The sequence below is a fragment of the Tachysurus vachellii genome, chromosome 7 (genome assembly GCF_030014155.1).
Source record: "Tachysurus vachellii isolate PV-2020 chromosome 7, HZAU_Pvac_v1, whole genome shotgun sequence".
Taxonomy (NCBI): Eukaryota; Metazoa; Chordata; class Actinopteri; order Siluriformes; family Bagridae; genus Tachysurus; species Tachysurus vachellii.
Window position 1 is genome coordinate 28,729,090 of NC_083466.1, and position 17,833 is coordinate 28,746,922.

The window sequence follows — 17,833 nt, forward strand, 5'->3', positions numbered from 1 at the left end:
ATAAGCGAAGCATGGTGGTGATAGCACTGTGTGCAGAGATACTATTGACCTATTGCTTGCTTAACCCGGGCACAATTTTTTGCATCATCATCATCCTTCTTTTTTTTTTATTTTTTTTTTATTTTTTATTTTTTATTTTTTTTTTTATATCTAAACCTTGATTGTTTGATTCTTTGTATGCTCTCTAACATGCTCTGAGGTCTTCCAGAAACATAAACGTACACGATAACGCCAGTGATCTTTATTAATATAGCATTTTGGATTAGTGTATAAACGAACTCGTGCTGCGGTTCACAGATTCCCGACACTCCCAAATCAGAGCGGCTGGAGCTGCAGAGTCGTCCCCACAGAGTCTCTGTAATTCTGTCGAAACTCAGATTAGACGATGTAATCCCTGATCCGTGGCTTTAAAGGATAAAACCACAATCCACACAGATTATCGAGGCAGGGATATTTCTGCCCTACCTTTTAATGGCTTGACATCATGACTATAGAACTGTAGTTAGCATATTTGTACTTAGCAAACACTGGATAAAAAGGAGCAGACATTGCAATATAAAAGACACAGAGATCGTATCGAGCGTAATTGTCATGCTTAAAAATCAGTTAGGAAAAGCTGCAGAAATTCATTTTCTTAAAGCACATATCAGTACAGCTGTCTTTACATGAGCGTGGTCTGGCCAATCACAGACCTCGCTGCAATCACATGGGCCTCTATGGCTGACATACAGCTAAAGATTGTGTTTAAATCTCTGCTCATGCATTCCCTATATGTTTTTTTTTAATACAATGATAAATTAAATCCATTTTACAGACAATAAAGAAGGATTTTCTTTCATTGAGGATTTAAATCCTTTTCCTGCTGCTTTAACACAAGGATAATGACCCAAGAGACACTAAATCACAGCTTCTCTGGTAATGTGAAGCTGCTGGAGAAATTAGAGGAGTTTCCTGTTTCTAACTCTTTTTTTCTAACAAGAAAGGAAGATTTTGTCTGATAGGAAGATACTGTATGATAGTATGAAGAAGGTCTCAGTGAAGGAGACGTGGTCTCTGTGTGCGAGTCGGTCTTAGTGAAGGAGACGTGGTCTCTGTGTGCGAGTCGGTCTTAGTGAAGGAGACGTGGCCTCTGTGTGTGTGTCGGTCTTAGTGAAGGAGGTGTGGCCTCTGTGTGTGTGTCGGTCTCAGTGAAGGAGGCGTGGCCTCTGTGTGTGTGTCGGTCTTAGTGAAGGAGGTGTGGCCTCTGTGTGTGTGTCGGTCTTAGTGAAGGAGGCGTGGCCTCTGTGTGTGTGTCGGTCTCAGTGAAGGAGGCGTGGTCTCTGTGTGCGTGTCGGTCTTAGTGAAGGAGGCGTGGCCTCTTTGTGTATTAGTTTTAGTGAAGGAGGTGTGGCCTCTGTGTGTATTAATTTTAGTGAAGGAGGCGTGGCCTCTGTGTGTGTGTCGGTCTCAGTGAAGGAGGCGTGACCTCTGTGTGTGTCGGTCTCAGTGAAGGAGGCGTGGCCTCTGTGTGTGTGTCGGGCTCAGTGAAGGAGGCGTGGTCTCTGTGTGCGTGTCGGTCTTAGTGAAGGAGGTGTGGCCTCTGTGTGTATTAGTTTTAGTGAAGGAGGCGTGGTCTCTGTGTGTGTGTCGGTCTCAGTGAAGGAGGCGTGACCTCTGTGTGTGTCGGTCTCAGTGAAGGAGGCGTGGCCTCTGTGTGTGTGTCGGTTTTTTTAAGAAATCACAGGATATGACTCAGAAATCACAGAATAATGAACATGTGAGTCACTTTGCTTGAAAAGGATCAGAGAAAGAAAAGCCATGAAGGGAAAAAGAAGGAAAAGAAGGAATAACTGAGAATAACAACTTTCACAGCAGGAAGGAGTGAAACACAGACACTTTCTGCATCCAAACACAACTCTGTTTATTACTGCTGTTTATGTCCATTAGCAATTAATCCAGCTAAAAAAAAAGAACAGAATAGTGGAGAGAGAGAGAGAGAGAGAGAGAGAGAGAGAGAGAGATGAGCTGGTATTGTTCTACAGCCAGCAGGCAGTACGGTCAGGCTGAGAGGGTTCATCTATCCGAGTGACATTAATGTCTTTCTTTTGCCATCTTAAAGGAAGCACGTGTTGTCTTTCAGCCTCTACAGCGCCTAAAGCCAGTCGACAGAAATCATTAGTGTGCACTGAGGAAGCAGAAACACACAGAAACTTCCAGAGCTAAGATCATCACATACCTATATTAATGTTCTGCGTTCTGATTGGTCAGAAGGTGTTGATTAGGTCTCTGTAACAGCAGCTGACAGCTTTATATTACTGTATTTTTGGAATACATTCTGGTTTCTATAGCAACTTGTTCACGGTGGCGCTCCACACCAATATAAATCACTGACATGAGGTCTGTACAGAAGGAGTCTCCAGTGTCAGGGCATTTTACTGACAGTATGTGTCCTTTGGCTCGACAGTGTTTTTAGTGGCGTTTATTTATATTATTTATATATTCCATATATAATCTCCACCTAATTACATCCTGATTCAGAACAAGTTCAGAATTTTAATATTAACCATCATCATAATTATGATTCTATTCAATATCATGTCACTCTCCTTCATGGTTACTTACTCTCTCTCTCTCTCTCTCTCTCTCTCTCTCTCAGCTTGTTTGTCTGTCAGCCTCTCTGTCTGTCTGTCTGTATGATTCTCTCTCAGCCTGTCTGTCTGTCTGTACGATTCTCTCTGTCAGCCTGTCTGTCTGTCTGTCTGTCTGTATGACTCTCTCTGTCAGCCTGTCTGTCTGTCTGTCTGTCTGTCTGTCTGTCTGTGTGTATGACTCTCTCTGTCAGCCTGTCTGTCTGTCTGTCTGTCTGTCTGTCTGTCTGTCTGTCTGTCTGTGTGTATGACTCTCTCTGTCAGCCTGTCTGTCTGTCTGTCTGTCTGTCTGTATGACTCTCTCTGTCAGCCTGTCTGTCTGTCTGTCTGTGTGTATGACTCTCTCTGTCAGCCTGTCTGTCTGTCTGTCTGTCTGTATGACTCTCTCTGTCAGCCTGTCTGTCTGTCTGTATGACTCTCTCTGTCAGCCTGTCTGTCTGTCTGTCTGTCTGTCTGTATGACTCTCTCTGTCAGCCTGTCTGTCTGTCTGTGTGTATGACTCTCTCTGTCAGCCTGTCTGTCTGTCTGTGTGTATGACTCTCTCTGTCAGCCTGTCTGTCTGTCTGTCTGTATGACTTTCTCTGTCAGCCTGTCTGTCTGTCTGTCTGTCTGTCTGTGTGTATGACTCTCTCTGTCAGCCTGTCTGTCTGTCTGTCTGTCTGTCTGTCTGTATGACTCTCTCTGTCAGCCTGTCTGTCTGTCTGTATGACTCTCTCTGTCAGCCTGTCTGTCTGTCTGTCTGTCTGTCTGTCTGTCTGTCTGTATGACTCTCTCTGTCAGCCTGTCTGTCTGTCTGTATGTATGACTTTCTCTGTCAGCCTGTCTGTCTGTCTGTCTGTGTGTATGACTCTCTCTGTCAGCCTGTCTGTCTGTCTGTCTGTCTGTCTGTATGACTCTCTCTGTCAGCCTGTCTGTCTGTGTGTATGACTCTCTCTGTCAGCCTGTCTGTCTGTCTGTGTGTATGACTCTCTCTGTCAGCCTGTCTGTCTGTCAGCCTGTCTGTCTGTCTGTGTGTATGACTCTATCTGTCTGTTAGTCTGTCTGACTCTTTCTGTTTGTATGACTCTCTGTCTGTCTTTTGGTCTGTATGACTCTCTGTCTGTCTGTCTGTCAATCTGTCTGTCTCTCTCAGTCTGTCTGTATGACGCTCTCTGTCTGCCTGTCTATCTGTCTATCTGACTCTCTGTCTGACTCTCTCTCTTTCTCCCCCTCTCTCTCTCCAGACGTGTTTGTGGACAAACTGCTGAGCTGAACTCTGCCTTAATGAATTACTGTAAATCAATGAAAACGAGAGAGAGGAAAAGCCTCCAGCAGTAATGAGAATGTGAGAGACAGAATATTTTATAGATTTGTCTATATTTCTTGTGTGTGTGTGCGCGCGTGTGTGCGAGTGTGTGTCAGCACATAGGTCTTCTCGTTATAGTCAGTAATATAATGATATTCGGCTCTGTGCGTTTGAGATAACAGACTAAAAGGCAGTTACAGTGAACTCTACATATTTATGGCTGCATTAATATTTTTGGAAATGTTTTGCAGAACATTGAATATAATGAAAGTAACCTGAAAAAAAAAATGAAATAAACAGACAGGACAAGGACAAAAAGATTAGAACGCCTATGCATAATAAAATCCAGGAATAAACACAGAGTCCGTGTTTTTTTTTTTTTTACCCATTTAAAATAAGGTAATATTGTACAACATGAACAGAACAAGTTCTCCCTCAGGTTAGAGCAGCTTTACACAGTCCCTTCACCATTCATTTCAGCTAGTATGCATGCTATAATGCATAATCTCATATTTATAGACATTCTATGAAGGTTTGAGAGGCGTGGCTTGATTTCAGCTACGGGGTTGCGAGAAACAGGGTTACGGGGTGCCAAAACTTTTGAGAAACATTCAGAGTGTTCAGAGTGTGCTATGTGTCTTGTTTATGCTAGCAGGGCAGTGTAGAAACTTAAAGTTAAAGTGACTCGCGTCTGCAGAACGGTCACGCTCCGTTTACTTAATGGCTGCAGCGCACTTCGTTTCAAGTCCCCTAGTTTAATGGTACAATAAAACCAGTCCTCAAACTCACTTATTTACACACTCACACACACACACACACACACACACACACACACACACTCACACACACAGTCACAAGTGTGTGTCTCTGCTACAAAAACACTGCACTAAGGAACCACACAAGGAACTGTGAGAGTAAAGCAGAAGCCCAGAAACGTTAAATAAACAGAATAGAATTGTAAAATTAACAGGAGGTGGGGTGGGGTGGGGGGGGGGGGAATTCTAGAATTACTAAACACAATAGTTTGTAGTAGAATTTTAGATTTTAGATTTTACATCATTTATAATTGTAGAGGCTAATGAAGACTTCTAGAACTAAAGGAGAGAGAGACTTCTAGAGATAATAGATGGACTGTAGACTTAAATGGAGAGTTAAGAAGCAAAAGGCTCACTTTAAATGAACACACACACACACACACACACACACACACACACACACACACACACACAACAACACCCCGCGACCCCCCCCCCCCTCTCTCTCTCTGTCTCTCTCTCTCTCTCTCTCTCTCTCTCTCTCTCTCTCTCTCTCTCTCTCACGTATTGGCTCCGGCAACCTGCTGGGAAAATCATAGTGCTCTTAGAAGGGTAGCAGCATGGTGTACACTTGAAAATAAACACACACACACACACACACACACACACACACACACACACACACACACACACACACACTCTCTCTCTCTCTCTCTTTCAGAATGATTATTGCTCTGATTTCCTTGCTGAGGAAGTGAGAGGGGATTATTAGGGGATCAGTCCTAGAATAGCCACAGGACATGTCTGAGTATGTTTATTCTCACACACACACACACACACACACACACACACACACACACACACACACACACACACACACACAAATTATGCTATAATAGTATAGGAGAAACTTTTAGTGAATTTGATAGAAAGTGTGTGTAGGAGTAATTTGCAGAATCAAAACCAACAAGAGGTCAACAAACTGACAACAAAGGTACAGTACACACACACACACACACACTAAAGAACACCACACACACTACAGAACAACACACACACACTACAGAACAACACACACACTACAGAACAACACACACAACAGAACACCACACACACTACAGAACAACACACACACACACTACAGAACAGCACACACACTACAGAACATTAAACACTACAGAAAAGGGGCGGAGCTTATTCTCATCAGTGCATGTTGATTTCCACTGACTGGTGAAGGTGAGTGTGTCATTACTCTGCAGAGGATCAGAAGCGGATGTTCTGGGGCTGTAGAACCCTTTGTCAGGTTCTAGAATGTTCTAGACCTGTACCTCCTACACTGCCTGGCTTCGCTCTCACTTCACTGTCCCCACTGTCCCCACGGTCAGTCTGTCTCTCCACATCTCTCCAGCTCTATAAATAACTGACTGCAGGCTAAAGCAGGAGAATTCTATAAGGGGGAAAAAAACAGCGAAGGATGAAGTGCTAATGTTCTATTAATGTCTGCTGATATTAGCAACTCGTCTAGAACCTTCTCTCAGCACATCATGGAGAAACAGACGAATAGATAACGAGTGAATCCAGTGATTCTCTTCCTCTTTCCTCACTTCCATTAAAAGTCTATTAAAAGTTTTACACACTGAGTCCCAGAGCATCGGCGTGGCCATGACAGTTATTAATGTGGACCAAACATGAAGAGAGAACGTGTGTCTCGCTCCCTCACTCTCTCTGTCTGTCTCATTCTGTCTCTCTGTCTAACAGTCTTACTCTCTCTGTCTTTCTTACTTCGTCTGTCTCACTCTGTCTATCTTTCTCACTCTCTCTGTTTGTCTGTCTCTCTCGCACTCTGTTCATCTGCCTGTCTGTCTGTCTGTCTGTCTGTCTGTCTCACTCTCTCTGTCTATCTCACTCTCTCTGTCTCATTCTGTCTCTCTGTCTAACAGACTTACTCTATCTATCTGTCTCACTTTGTCTGTCTCACTCTGTCTGTCTGTCTCACTCTCTCTGTTTGTCTGTCTCTCTCTCACTCTGTTCATCTGTCTGTCTGTCTGTCTTACTCTCTCTGTCTATCTCACTCTGTCTATCTCACTCTCTCTGTCTGTCTCACTCTGTTCATCTGCCTGTCTGTCTGTCTCACTCTCTCTGTCTATCTCACTCTCTCTGTCTGTCTCACTCTGTTCATCTGCCTGTCTGTCTCACTCTCTCTGTCTATCTCACTCTCTCTGTCTGTCTCACTCTCTCTGTTTGTCTGTCTCTCTCTCACTCTGTTCATCTGTCTGTCTGTCTTGTCTGTCTCACTCTCTCTGTTCTGTCCCTCTTTCTCTCGTATCGATGTGTGTATTGATTAGAAATGTGTGTAGTGATGGCTGAGCATGTGGGAGAAACTCCTCTAGTTCCTGAAGGAAAAAAGTTAAGCTCAGCATCGGGTCTTGTTTCATTTTTGTCACTTTAACACCTGAGCTGAATTAAAGCAAGACCGAAACAAACCCATCTTCAGTGAACACGGCCTCCTGCCAGGCGTCCTGAGAGATCCTGAGATCACGTGTTAGAGCTGTCTATAGAGAGCGTCTGCCAATCAGAACTCAGGGAAGGTTTACTGTTGTCCAACTGCACATTGATGTGTCAAGGCCTCATAATGATACTGACACACACAGAGGCCACACCTCCTTCACTAAAACTAATACACACAGAGGCCACACCTCCTTCACTAAAACTAATACACACAGAGGCCACGCCTCCTTCACTAAAACTAATACACACAGAGGCCACACCTCCTTCACTAAAACTAATACACACAGAGGCCACGCCTCCTTCACTAAAACTAAAACACACAGAGGCCACACCTCCTTCACTAAAACTAATACACACAGAGGCCACGCCTCCTTCACTAAAACTAATACACAGAGAGGCCACGCCTCCTTCACTAAAACTAATACACACAGAGGCCACGCCTCCTTCACTAAAACTAATAAACACAGAGGCCACGCCTCCTTCACTAAAACTAAAACACAGAGGCCACACCTCCTTCACTAAAACTAATACACACAGAGGACACACCTCCTTCACTAAAACTAATACACACAGAGGACACACCTCCTTCACTAAAACTAATACACACAGAGGCCACGCCTCCTTCACTAAAACCAACAGACACACAGAGGCCACACCTCCTTTACTGAGACTGATAAACAGAGGCCACGCCTCCTTCACTGAGACCGACACACACACAGAGGCCAATAAAGACATCCAAAGTGAAACAACAGCGAAGAAGCGAGAAGCAATTGTGTTTATCCCTGAAATACAAACCCAGGAACTCTAACCGAACATCTCCAGTGTCTGAGCTGAGCTTGTTTTTTTCTTCCTTAAATTAGTACGTGAAGGTTTCTTTTTTTCCTCGAGTTGCCAGTTTGTAGCATCGGTGTATGTTTTCTGGGTTTGGGCTCCTGCCTGTTGCCGTCTGTTTTTCTAAATGTCTATAGACTCTTGTGAATACATAATCATCTTATTTCCCAGCGTGCAGTCTGTAATCTGATTACTGCTGTCTTCCTGTGTGAGCGTGAAGCACTACATTTATAGCACACAGATTTCTGTCTCTTTAAATACCTAATCCTGTTATGTTTATTCTAATACTCTGTAACTATGAAAAGCACACACACACACACACACACACACACACACACAAAGTAAGCTTTAATAAACTGGATATTTACCTTGGCAAAGAAAATACAATGTAAGTTGTCTTGGGCAAACAAACACCAACCAATCAGAGTTCAGTTCATGCCGCTGGTTTAGAGTTCGACAGTCTGTGAGAAAGAGCGAGCCTCAGCACCGGCACTCTGTCAAAACTAATCAGATAAAAGTCTCTAGCGGTGGAGAAGCGGACAGACAGATAGAGATTGACGATCGGTTTGAGTTAAGCTCCTGATTCAACAAAATAACATCCCTGTCTCTGCTGGTGTTCAGTCTGCAGAGAGCGATCGATAGCGCCTGTTGCTACAGGAAAGCAAATAAGTCTTTACAGGTTGCCAGTCCGCTTCACTCATAACAAAAGGGACAGACACAAATCTCAGCGTCTTTACAACCTTAACACAATATCGTTCACTGAGATCAGCCATTAAGGACAATTTAGAGAGACACTAACGAGACAGTTACATCAGATGGTGTTGAGGTGGTGTCTGAAGCCGTGCAGTAACATCAAGAGTCTTTAGCTGAGACATGTTTAAAATACTGTACACCCCAACATTCCACATAGAACATCAGGTACGAGTGTTCTCCATCAAACACTGTTCGACATCAAACACCAACATACTCCACCAAACCAACACCAACTGTTTTGCTCTCAGAAACACAGCAACATTCTCCAGGAAGCATCAAACACCAGTGTTCTCCATCAAACACCAGCATTCTCCATCAAACACCAGTGTTCTCCATCAAACACCAGTGTTCTCCATCAAACACCAGTGTTCTCCATCAAACACCAGCATTCTCCATCAAACACCAGTGTTCTCCATCAAACACCAGCATTCCCCATCAAACACCAGCATTCTCCATCAAACACCAGCATTCTCCGTCAAACACCAGCATTCTCCATCCATACCAAATGTTCTCCAAAAAAAAACAACCTTTCTATCAACACCAGCACTGTCCAACATTGACCCTTTTACTACACCGTACTACTCATAAACACATCCATCATCCCTCCTCTCACCCCTTCTCTCATCCCTCCTCTCTCACCCCTCTATTCTATCTCCCCTCTCCCCTCCTAACCGCTCTCATCTCTTACCCTTTTCCTCTCCACCTTTATCCGTCTCTCTCTCTCACCCCTCTCCTCTCTACCCCTCTCTCCTCTCTCACACCTCTCCTCTCTTACCCTTCTCCTCTCCACCTTTATCCGTCTCTCTCACCCCTCTCCTCTCTACCCCTCTCTCCACTCTCACCCCTCCTCTCTCACACCTCTCCTCCCACCCCTTCAAGAGTCATCAGTTGGGAAAATAAAACAGAGTTAGCAACTGGAGCAAATCCCCAAACTTACATCATCAGCTGTTGCACCATCAATATTCCCTCACTCTCTCTCTCTCTCTCTCTCTCTCTCTCTCTCTCTTTCTCAAAATGTCACTTCTCCTGTTTTCTAAAAGCACTCCACCCTTCATGAGCTAATAAATATCACAGAGAGTTCAACAACAATGTCACCACAAACACATTGCGTCTAATACGGTTTAAATCTCAGCTTTAATCCCTCAGCCGTCAAAAGGTTGTGTCAATTTCCTCAAACTTGATTTGCTCCATGTTCTGAAACAGAAATAGACAGAATAAGGTCTCTCCTGTTTTAGATCAGAGATGACGATGGATGTCATACTTCTTTTATAAATCACCTAGAAATTTATCTCTTGGATCACTGTCTGTATGGATCAACACTTTCCATAAAGCATCAACAACCTCCAACAACACCAGTGTGTTTATGTGTCTGTGCGAGTATAGAATCTAGTACGCTGGTATCCTAAGAGTTAAAAACACTTGTGCCAAACAGAAAAGTAATTCAGGTCACTGAGGATCTCACATAAAATCCACACACTGGTCTACATAGATGTGTATATCTGTGATCTGGTCAGATGAGTTGACCTTCAGCTTGTTCTCCACATGTGGCATGGAGTCTGGTGTCTCTGTCATGCTGAAGGGGGGGCATTTAGTTCTGTTGCTGCTGTGGTTTGGCTCCACTCATCCCCTTACAATGAAGTATCACTGCAAATCAATACTGCAGTTCTTCTGACTATCATTAAACATAGCACCTGGAAATAATACGTGTAATATTGATGCCTTCTGAACAGATTCTGTTCTTGGAGGAGGTTCACTTGTGAAAAAGGTTCTGTCAACTAAACATTCTCCACCTTTGGTTTCCAATAAATCCATAAGAGCTGATTTGTTTGTTTTTAGCAAGTGAACCATCAGCACTGGCTAAAGGATATGACATGGTTCCCAAGGAGTAGGACAGAATTTCCCACAGCTCTACTGTATCTTTCTACTTTGACCTATGACGAGTAGTCTGGAGAATAGTGCTCTCTATGAAACTTAAATGATGTTGTCTATCCAACATAATATACCGTATAACACACCAACATTCTCTGTTTGAACATTGTTCCACCTAAAGGTTCTTCATGTTCTCCATAATACCAAAACCAACTCCAATGTTCTCCATCCCATGAACATCCCAGTGTTCTCCATCTCCATTAGTATTGGTTAAGAACATTATATATATTCACTCATTTTCTACCGCTTATCCGAACTACATCGGGTCACTCGGGCGTCATCGGGCATCAAGGCAGGATACACCCTGGACGGAGTGCCAACCCATCGCAGGGCACACACACACACACACACTCTCATTCACTCACGCAATCACACACTACGGACAATTTTTCCAGAGATGCCAATCAACCTACCATGCATGTCTTTGGACCGGGGGAGGAAACCGGAGTACCCGGAGGAAACCCCCGAGGCACGGGGAGAACATGCAAACTCCACACACACAAGGCGAAGGCGGGAATCAAACCCCCAACCCTGGAGGTGTGAGGCGAACGTGCTAACCACTAAGCCACCGTGCCCCCCCCATTATATATATATATATGTTACATAATGTTCTTAAAAAATACTAATGTTCTCCATCACATTATATATAAAACACCAACATTCTACAATGTTCTTTGTTCAAACCCTGTTTTTGCCTGCAGGTTCCCTTAATGCAAATTTAACTCCTTACTATTTTTTATGCAAATTTTACCTTCTACGAGAGCAGAACAGTCATCAGCACCACTAAACACCAACCTAAAGCCCCTGAGCTAGAACTTCATCAACATCAACATCTACACGGGGATCAAACCCTCCTGATCTGCATATCATACAATCCCTCGATAGAAACCAAAAACAAAAATGGAAATGCTGCCCAGCCTCAGGCTCCATGTCACACTGAAAGGCTTTAATGTTAATGAAAAGTTTTACCTCCAGTGCTTAAATTAATCACACCCCAGCTGAAAGAAGTGAAGTAATTATCAAGCAGCAGCGCAGACAACGTGAAAGTGACAGCATGAGCGTGAAGCGAATAGAAGCGGGACAAGGACGCCGTTAGCCGAGTTGCACTAAATGAGCTTTTTATGAAACAGACCTCATAAATCATTTGCCGGATTTTGCTCTGACACCAAAAATAAGATCCCTCACGTCGGCACAGTGGAGGAAAGCAAGCATGTCAAACTTCTTCACCCGGTGGAATTCTTCACCCGGATGGAGCTGCACTAACATCCATCAGGCATTAACTTGTGACACGTGAACGTAGTAAACAGAAATGCAAAATAATAATAATAATAATAATTCTGAGACGCTAGACTTATGTTTAGTGAGGTGTTTATGAAGCCTACAGACCAGCATGATGTGAAACAAGGTGAAAATCAATGAGTTCCTCTTCTAGTTTTGTTTAGTGAGGTGTTTATGAAGCCTACAGACCAGCATGATGTGAAACAAGGTGAAAATCAATGAGTTCCTCTTCTCATTTTGTTCTAACAGCTGGAAACATCTGCAAAGAGATCTCCTGCAAACATAAACTCCTCTGTCCTGAAGATGTACGAGGGCTTAAAGGTACTGTACGGCTTTAATCCAGACTGATACAAAGTGCAGAATCTGGAGACTCCTTCCAGAAAAGTCTCCTTTTGAGAAAAGTCAAACATTTCTGAGATATTCAACAAAATTTACAATTACCAGTTCTTAGAGTTACTGGGACGTTTCCATGCCAGACCAGCAGAGAGCAACCCTGCACATTTTGAGTAGATCTTATTTGATTGGGATTTGTTTGTTTGTGTGTTTAGCAGTTTCCCAGTCCTTCTTCTAATCCCCTATTTTGTGGGACCAGATTGTTGTGTAGCTTCCGAAACCCGTGTGATTTAGTTCTCGAGCAGTTCTGTAGGCTCGTAATTGTTTGTGTTTTCTTCAACCACACTTCCTGTTTGTTTGCCTTCAGCCCTGATATGTAACACTCAGAGACTGAGATTGACGAAGCTTCATGCTGTTACACCAGCGCTCGTAGTTATCCTGCTTTACTTCCAGGACATAGAAAACATAAGAAATTATCTGTGTTCACACACAGGCATCAATATAGCTTTAGTCTCGAAGAACGCTTGATGAATATGCAACGTGTGTAAATATCCTCCCACCATCACCACCCACCCTGTTCATCCTCCAGTGTCCTGAGTTCAATGCTCTATCTTACCACAGCACTATTAGCATAGTTTAGCATATCAGCTCACGACAGCACGCGGCCGACAGACCATGTTGTCTGAAACCGTGATGCTGCAAACACTCCTCCAAATGTTTTTAGATAAAACCTGATTACTGAAGAGGACCGAACAACAAACAATAACAACATGCTGGATTCTGATTGGTCCAAAGGTGTTCAAAGGGTTATCGTTTCTATAGTAACCGCTCGTTTTAAGAGTTGTTGTGAATCAGCCTATGAACAAACATGTGGAAGGAGATTCCAGTGTCACAGTCAGAGATACAGCAGGAACCTTCCAGAATAGAAGAGCCTACACTTTGGAAACAGAAACTTACTTTTTAACTTTACTCATTTCTCATTTTCTACCGCTTATCCGAACTACCTCAGGTCACGGGGAGCCTGTGCCTCAGGCGTCATCGGGCATCAAGGCAGGATACACCCTGGATGGAGTGCCAGCCCATCATAGGGCACACACACACACTCTCATTCACTCACGCAATCACACACTACGGACAATTTTCCAGAGATGCCAATCAACCTACCATGCATGTCTTTGGACCGGGGGAGGAAACCGGAGTACCCGGAGGAAACCCCCGAGGCACGGGGAGAACATGCAAACTCCACACACACAAGGCGGAGGTAGGAATCGAACCCCCAACCCTGGAGGTGTGAGGCGAACGTGCTAACCACTAAGCCGCCGTGCCCCCCCTTTTTAACTTTAAATGATGTTTAATTGTTAAAAAATGTTTGCACTGGAAACTGATAGAAAAGGAATCAAATCAGCTTGGATGTGTTCACTCGACCTGTCATTCTTTTTTTTTCCTTATAAAAGACGGTCCCAGATGCCGAGGCTTTCCCCAGCACATCCTGTCTGTAATTCCATAATTGGAAACACGATTACAAAGGATTAGCCATCAACGCCTTGATTTAGCGACTGCAACAAGCCAAAGAGGAAGTGCAACTCTACAGAGGTCAGGACGAGGATCACCTCATAGCAGAGTGTTACATCACATGTATAGCTCGTGTAGGTGTGTGTGCAGCTCTCGGGCTCCAGCTGCCTGCCAAAGGTTTCAATATGTTCACTGAGCTGATGCAGAGGATATTTTAAACTCTGTAAACATGTGCTACAGGGGCTGAGCCAAAAAAGAACTCCTAAGCAAATAAGTAAGACAAAAGCTTTCAGCATGAATTATCTCAGTTTCAGTTACACGTCGACTCTGACGTGTTGTTTAGCTAATCGACTGAAGAAAAATGACTCAGCGGATATGACACAGCCAGCAGGAATTAATGACGCTCATCTGGAAATGTTCCTGTTAGAGGGACGTGTGTAGGAGAAAATGTGTCATAAACCTACTCATTTGTAAAGACTCGTCCAATATTGACACAAAGAAAGTTACATTCATGGGGAAAATCAGATCCATCTCCAGTATGTGTATGTGTGTGTGTGTGTCAGAAGAGTGAACCGTAACACAACCAAAAAGCTACCAATGAAACATTCCTTCAAATATTTCTATTTCATAGTCTTCTTATTCTATTATTAACTGATATTAGGAAAAAAATATGTCAATAAAAAATATCTTGAATCCTTTCATATATTCCTGCATTTTATTCCCTTTCCTTTTGAATTTTATCCAAACCTTATCTATGCAGTGTCCTTGGCTATCCTGAAAAGGCTCTTATTACATCCATTATTATTCTTATTGTATCCCTCAAGGTTCATTCCTATTTCTGAACAACCTTCAAGTCATAGAAACATCCTTCATCTAGTAAAAGCAAAAGAAATCGGAGGTTTTAGGATCCAGGAGACTTGAGGAAGCGTGATGGAGCATCGTTATGCTAAGATCCTTACAGAAACTCAAAAATAAAAAATTCCCCTCATCCGTTTTGAGTGAAACCTTTCTCAAGATGCATGTACACACTTCCCACAAAACGAAGACCATCCTTGGCATTTATCTCAAGAACTGTTGTTGTGAAGGCACAATGTGAGATGAATGAGGCCAAGCTTGGGCTACTGGAGATCAGATAAAAGCTGATTTATGACTCGCTGGTGCATCGTGCAGGGATTTGTACCTTGGGTGATATAAATCCAGAAGAAAACACAGCGCTTATAAATCATCCAAAGACCATTAAGAAACCAGCTTAAAAAATTGCAAGCATTTGATAAATGATATATGTAGAGAACCATAAAAATCATAAAAACGTGACTGTAGAACTTTGTTTAACTGTCAACCGTGTGGATTTCTAATTCATCACATTACTAAAATGACTAAACTTCTACTGTAGGTTGTTAAGATCAAACGATTCGCATTTGTATAAGCTTGAAAATTTCCGTTCTTTTCTCTGTCATACTGCTCCTGGGAGGAGAACCCTGAGCAGAACCCTGGCGTTTAGTAGGTTTATTAGACTACTGTACATGCCTATAAAGATAGGAAAAAATACAAAATAAAACAGAAAGAGTTTTTTTTTAGATGTAGCTGTATTATTATTTAGTTTTTATAAGTTCGACAAGCATTGGACTACTGCTGAGAAGGTTGTGAGGTAAAATCCCAGCACCATGAAGCTGAACTTGCTGGGCTTTTAAACAAGGCCCTTAACCCTCTGGTGAATAAATGAAATAAAATGAAAGGTCCTGTCATGTCTTGCTAAACTAATACAATCTTCTCTCCCAGTCTCTTTTGTTAATATGAAAGGTTTGAGTCCAGTCTTCTCCAGAAAGTTTCGGAATGGAGCGACAATTTTATCCCACCCAAACACAAGCCGAACCCACAACATTCATTCATTCATCTTCTACCGCTTATCCAAACTTCCCGGGTCACAGGGATCCAGTGCCTATCACAGGTGTCATCGGGCATCAAGGCAGGATACACCCTGGAGTGCCAACCCATCGCAGGGCACACACACACACTCTCATTCACTCACACACTACGGACAATTTTCCAGAGATGCCAATCAACCTACCATGCATGTCTTTGGATCGGGGGAGGAAACCGGAGTACCCGGAGGAAACCCCAGAGGCACGGGGAGAACATGCAAACTCCACACACACAAGGTGGAGGCGGGAATCGAGCCCCCAACCCTGGAGGTGTGAGGCGAACGTGCTAACCACTAAGCCACCGTGCCCCCACACCCACAACAGACATTCCCAAATCGAATCCAACACTCCTGGTTTCCGATTTTGCTACAATGGGGCATGAATGCTGAGGTCAAGCATGTTAGATGGAGAAAAAGGGATGAAAGCAATTTATATTTATATCTAATACATTAATATGCTGTGGAAAGCGACAATCAGTGAATGCTAAGAAAATAAAAACTACACTTGTTGAACGCAAGTTGTTCTAAAAAAGAGAACATTTTATTGCAGCCAATCAGAAAGCGGTTAGGTGTAAAAAACGTTACGGTTCAGGACGCAGTAATCTTACCGCTGGCTGCTTTGATTTAATGTGATGTCCATTGAAAAGATCTTATATCGAAATTTTGGACAGTTGCAAAGGAAGTGATGAACTTCGCCATGAAAACAAGATCCCTTCACCTGAGGTATTCCCATATCTGGTATTAAACATACTGCACCAGCAGATTAGTTCAAAATTCATTTCTGGTCAAACATTGACCATCAAAGCAGCTTCACTGAAGAAGATTGAAGCATGAAGATAAAGAATGAAGGATGAAGTTCTTCCAGTGTCAATATCATTAATGAAGATCTGCAGGGTGATGACAGCTCAACTCAGCTCTGAATATAAATCAAGATATAAAGTCATTTTTTTAAGTTTCTAGTTGAGGAAACTTGCATTATCCAGAAATTCCATGTTATAGCTATTCTACTCAGTGGATTTTTTATTCATTTGTAGATAGATAGATACTGTAGATAGTTAAAGAGAGAGATAAAGAGAGAGAGAGAGAGAGAATTCTATCTTAGCGTATCTTAGCATAGTTCATCTTAATTGGTGCTGTAATGGAGAATCGCTCAAGGACAAATCAATTACGAAGCATTCATGACAAATAATGAGACCAATTTTTATTGGAATTAGTGGTGAAATCCCCACAAAATCCGCAAATATGTCACCCGAATCTCTGATGTTTATCCTCATTGCTCCTGTATGACCCTGGCCTGATGGACAGGTGTTTTACCTGCTGTTTTGAATTTTGGACCGCATTTAAGTTTATTTGTTCCAGTACTTTTGAGTATCCATATTATGTAGATGTTTCTGTTTTGGTGAATGTTTAGATGTAGATGTTGTAGATGTAGATGTATAGATGGTGTAGATGTTTTTGTTGTTGTGCACATGTATTTTGTATTTTGTGATTGTCTTTACACTTTTGCTAGTGTTATAGGGTTAGGATCAGGGTTAGGGGTTAAGGTTTAGTGTTTAGGGTTGGGATTAAGAGTTAAGGTAAGGATTTGGGCTTAAGGGTCAGGGCTAGGGTTAGGATTTAGGGTTTACGGTTTGGGTTAAGAGTATGGTCATGGTTAGGGCTTAGGGGTCAGGGTTTAGTGCTGGGTTTAGGGTTACCTACTGTAATGTACATTTTGTGACTCCCTGCAAGCCATTTGCATCTATTCTCTCTGAGTGTGCCTCGTGACAGTAATGGTGCAGTGTGTGGACTAAAAGCAGCTCTCAGGATAAAACCTGGAGGTGTACCCGTGTACCCGTGTTAGAGAACATGACAGCATGTGAAGATTCCACTTGATTCCACATTTCCACTCTGCAAACCCATGTGAGGCGGTTAGATGAAGACCATCAGCCATGAAACAAGAACAAACACTTCAGTGCTTTTGTGAAGAACTTCCTTCTTAACCACCACCTTCTATTGAACTTTTGCACAACTTTCTGAACACCAGAGTGGCCAGTGAGCATTAATCGCCTCTCGCTTCACTCTACGCTGAGCTTTTTACAAATGTGTAAGGTTCACTGCC

At 42.9% G+C, this 17,833-nt stretch overlaps 1 protein-coding gene across 1 annotated transcript in view; it reads right to left on the reverse strand.

Moving 5' to 3' along the window:
• sorcs2 (sortilin-related VPS10 domain containing receptor 2) overlaps window positions 1–17,833 on the reverse strand; it is a 155,153-nt gene that overhangs the window by 37,852 nt on the left and 99,468 nt on the right. The gene's annotated exons all lie outside the window — the stretch shown is intronic.